This window comes from Oratosquilla oratoria, chromosome 13, assembly GCF_046742065.1.
Source record: "Oratosquilla oratoria isolate Oo_2021 chromosome 13, ASM4674206v1, whole genome shotgun sequence".
Taxonomy (NCBI): Eukaryota; Metazoa; Arthropoda; class Malacostraca; order Stomatopoda; family Squillidae; genus Oratosquilla; species Oratosquilla oratoria.
In genome coordinates, this window is record NC_134789.1 from 64,265,297 (window position 1) to 64,270,876 (window position 5,580).

Here is a 5,580-nt window from a genome sequence, read left to right on the forward strand (position 1 = left end):
GAGAATGGGGGAAATATCAGATAATTTTTTGGTGGAACGTAAGATGAGAGTGGAGGATAAATGGAAAAGGAGGAAAAGGACAGAAAGTAGGCAGGTGCTTAGAGTAAACCGCTTAAATGAGAAAGAAAAGAAAAACGAGTACAAGAAGAAACTGAGAGATGAGAGGGAGTGATAGATAAAATAGAACTAGGAGTGGAGGAGAAATGGGGATAGTTCAAGGAGGGAGTCACAAGGTGTGCAAAATTGGTGTGCGGAAGAAGGAGGGTGGGAGGAAATAGAAGAAAGGGTAGTGAGTGGTGGGGTGATGAATAAAAGAAGGTTGTTGAAGAGAAGAAACGAGCATTCACAATTCAGCTGCAAAATAGGACGAGAGAATCCTATGAAAAGTACAATGAAAAAGGAAGAGAAATAAAGCATAAGATATAGGATGCAAAGAGGAGAGCTGATGTGAAGTGTGGAAAGATTATGATAGATTTTTTAAAGTAATTAAAATATTTTTGTAAGGAGATTAAGAGCAAAAGAGTTATTCGAATCAAATATAAAAGAAAAGGTAAAAGGTGCTGATGCAGAGATGGTAATGGAAGAGACGGCAGTAAGAGGAAGATGGGCAGAGTATTTTAGGGAGTTGTTAAATATGAAGGAGAATGGGTAGGAAAAAATAGCTGCAGTGGGGAGCGCTAAGAAAAGCGCAGTAATAAATGAGGAAAATGGAGGAGAAATAAGGAAAGATGAGTGAAAAGTAAAAGCAGTTATTAAAATTATGAGAGCAAGTAAGGCACTTGGGTTACATGGGTGTCATAGTGAGTCTCTAAAAAAATGAGGTATAGTGATGATGGACTAGCTTGTAAAGTGGTTTAATGTTTGTCTAAAAGAGGGTAGAGTGCCGGAGGACTGGAGGAGTGCATATATAGGTCCACTTAAGAACATAAGAACATAGAACATAAGAATAAAGGAGACTGCAAGAGACCATAAGGCCTACACTAGGCAGCTCCGTATCCATCACCACCTGTTGTCCCCATCCATAAAGTTGTCTAATCGTTTTTTTTAAACAACTGATAGTTTCAGCGCTTACTACATGGTTACTAAGTTTATTCCATTCATCGACCACCCTATTAGTAAACCAATTCTTGTCTATTTCCTTCTTAAATCTAAATTTGTCCAGTTTATACCCATTACCGCGAGTCCTGCCCTGTTGTTTTATTATGATGACCTTGTTTGTATCTCCCTTGTTATAGCCTTTGATCCACTTGAACACTTCTATTAGATCACCCCGCACTCTGCGTCTTTCCAGAGAGTGTAAGTTTAGGTGCCTAAGCCTCTCTTCGTAAGGCAAATTTCCGAGTCCATGTATCACTTTGGTCATTCTTCTCTGTATTGATTCTAGTGAATTTATGTCTATTCTGTAGGAAGGAGGCCAAAACTGTACCGTTTAATGTTTATCTAAAAGAGGGTAGAGTGCCGGAGGACTAGAGGAGTGCATATATAGTTCCACTTTACAAGTAAAAGGGGGACAAGTGTGAGTGTAGTAGTTTCAGAGGGATCAGTTTGTTTAATCAAATTGGCAAGGCTTATATATGTTTATATATGTGTATATGTGGACTTTATCGATCTATTTTCAGGTACTGGAGATATGGTACAAAGAGAAAGATGTCAGACCTCCTTAGGTGAGATAAGAGAGAGGGTCACCATATCTCTACTTCTAGGTCCTTGACTTAGGCAGGGCTTCTGCCAGGTCCTTGGCCTAGACAGTCCTATCTACAACGGGGACAGCCGTTCGTTAATAAAAAGGGGATAGGCTTAGGTAGGCATGTTGTTTCGGGTTTCCGTATGGGAGATGTGTTAGTTATTTAACATATATATGGGTGTTAGTTCCTTTGTATGATGTTTAATTATATGATTGGTGGACGTGGCCAGATGTGGCGTATATATTGATGTTATGGTAATGTAATTGGGTAGGTATGAGAAAAGGGTCAATGGGTATATTTGTTGACATTAGGCATCTCGTGATGGTTGTGCTGCGGGGTGTCATGTTTATCTTAATTTGCATTATTTAGTGCACGTATTTTGTGATTGAGGAGTTTGTGACGTCTGCAATATTGAGGTTTTGCAAAAGACGAGTACCATCTCGCATGCGTATGGATAACGTGTATGGTTGGTGATGTTTAGTGAGGGTTGTATTGCCTTCCCGATTTTTTTTTTTATGTACCTCCATGTACCTTGGGTTAAGGTCGTGATAGTAGTCTTTGGAATACAAAATTGCAAGGAAAAAATATGATAACGTGTATTATGTTCCTAGTGGGGGTCATTGACTCTTAAATTCATTATTTATTTGAATGAGTAAAAAGGGGGTTTAAGTATATTATTATATAATTTTAATGTATTCAACAAGCTATGCAAAATAATGCACTAAAAGGTTTTCAATTGCACGTACATTCTCTTTTCAATGAGAATACTTGTGGTTTCTTACTATTGAGAAATCTAATCCATTCCTTTAAAATATCCTGGGACGTGCAAGCAGCGTTGAGTGGTGCATTTCCTTGAAATCTACCCATTGCTGTTGTTGCTGTGATTCACAACTTACCCTGCGAGATTTAGCCGAAGCCCATTGTGAGAACCCTGATTGGTCTGCTGTCATTTACGCCTTAGAATCTGGCGATGATGGTACCTTGCCAAAATTGTCTGTACCTCTGTCTCAATTCTCCTTGCAAGACAGTGTTCTCACTCGCAACATCAAAGTGTTTGAGCAAGATGTGGCACAGTTAGTGATGAGTCTTTAATCCATGTTGTTCTGTCTCTTGCTCATGATTCCCCTCAAGCTGATCACCCAGGTCGTGACAAAACTCTGGCTATGGTTCGCAAGAAATATTATTGACCTAGAATGCGATTAGACGTTACCACTCATGTAGCCCAGTGCAAATATTGTGCCCAGAGCAAGGGTTCTACTCACATTGCTCCTATTGTAGAGTAGTCTACTCATTCTTGCCCCTTCGACACTCTCACCATTGATCTCTTGCAATTGCCCCGCAACATTCAAGGCTCAGTGTACGTTCTTGTGTGTGTTGATCAAGTTTAGCAGTTTTGTGATATTAGCTCTCTTGCGTAATATATCTGGTACAGATGTTGCTCATGCTCTAGTTTTCGATGTCTTCTATCCTTACGCTAATACTTCAGTGTTGCTTAGCGACATACATACATACATACATACATACATACATACATACATACATACATACATACATACATACATACATACATACATACATACATACATACATACATACATACTGTACATACATACATACATACATACATACATACATACATACATACATACATACATACATACATACATACATACATACATACATACACACATACACACATACATACATACATACATACATACATACATACATACATACATACATACATACATACATACATACATACATACATACATACAAACATATATATATGTGGTGCCGTCGATTGATTTAGGATGTGTTTAACCAAGAGCACCTCCAATGGGAGTGATCAGAGATACCCACATAAGAACGATTTGGGAAATAAAAAAAATCAAGGTATACGCTGCCACCACCCAATCGTCTATATGGATATATCTGACCATAAATGGAAACTGCTCCTTGTTATTCACGTCTGACTCCGTCCCCTTTCCTCAGGTCGTTCGGGGTTGGTTCTGGGTAGCGAAAAGGCCTATGCCCAAGTGGGGGTAGTAAAAGAATATAAGTGAAGGTCTGCTATGTGTCAATTATTACACTGAAGCACAAATATAGTAAGGAAATACAAAAGTATATTGTGGTTTTCTCCAACTAATCTATTGATCCTTACAATATGAAAAATATATGGGTATGCGAGACATTTAATAACACAGTTTTTTTTTTTCTTATGGGCATCATAAGTAAGGTCACAGGCACGTGGAAAAACGTAGTTATTTACGCTCCAACCTTCCGGTCACTGTATAAGTCTACTTACAATATTGTGTCTACCTTCAAGCACTGTGTCTACCTTCAACCCCGTATTCTTATTAGAGAACGATCACAGACAGAATTGTACTCTAAGGATTACACCCTCATAGCTAATGTATATACGCAAAGTGTTTGTGAAGTACACTCCCTTAAACCCCTTTTTCCATATCTGTTATCGGAATCATTTTTGGCATCAGATTCAAAACTTAATAATAATAATAACTATCTACCTACTATATCTGCACTATATCATTTAACTCACATATTGACATTTGTTTTAATTAATCTTACAGAACGTGTTCATACCTGTTATAGGAATAATTTTTGTCATAATATTAAAATTTTAGCTGCGCACAAAAAGAACGAGACGGCTATGTGTTCGTATCTATGGGTAAACTACTAACCTCCCTGTTGTATTATTTCGTAAAACTTCATTTCGCTTCTCAACAGAGCCCCTAGCTGCTACAATCTCTCCCTAAACTATTTCTCTAGTGGAATCCTGAACTGAAAGTTGGGAATTTTTCCTATTACTCTTAAAATTAATGGCCTTAGCTTACGCCTCTGTAGGATCTTGTTTAGTGAATTCACGGGTGGGCGGAGTTACGGTGCGCCCGCTATGTTCGAGAACATTCTAATGTCGTCCCGAAACTCAGTTGAACCAAAATCAGCTGAAATATATTTGTAGCTATCTTCTATTGTATGTTCTTCTTCAATGATTATAGTAAGGCTCTTTGCCAACACATCTTGATAGGCAGACATAGAATAGAATAAATTCATGGTCTATTAAGGCTCTATTTTCTACTTTGCTTCTTGGTTGAGTAAAACCGTCACGACGTCCATAATACCCAGTCTCTCAAATAAATAAATAGATAAATAAAACGAAATTCCAAAAATAATATCCCTTCAAAATTCCTGTCCTTACACATACATACATACATACATACATACATACATACATACATACATACATACATACATACATACATACATACATACATACATACATACATACATACATACATACATACATACATACATACACACACACACACACACACACATATATATATATATATATATATATATATATATATATATATATATATGTATATATATATATATATATATATATATGTACATGTGTATATATATATATACATATGTATATATATATATGTATATATATACATAAAGCCATAAGGTCTTTTCTCTTAACTGCTTATGGATGAAGGGTTATCCCTTTCCCTCACGGACTGCCCGAGTCAGAAGCAAAACAGCTAGACAAAGAATTTCCACAACTGTGCCCAAAAGCCAATGCTGGTTTAACCCCACCGCTTCATTACCTAGCGACCCTCGTCCAATCATCCTTCTTTCATAAAATGTCTTGATAGAGAGCATATTTGGAAAGTGTAAAGTAGAGAAACACAAGACAAAGATGTAAAAACCAACGAGAACCAAATGTGGTTCATAAGAGTGGTTGGGAAAAATCTTGATCTATTTTCTTTAAAACTGTCTTTATTGGTGTTTACCATGATTAAAAAGAAACATAGAAAGTGGGAAATAAGACAGAACGGATTAACCTGAATACACATAA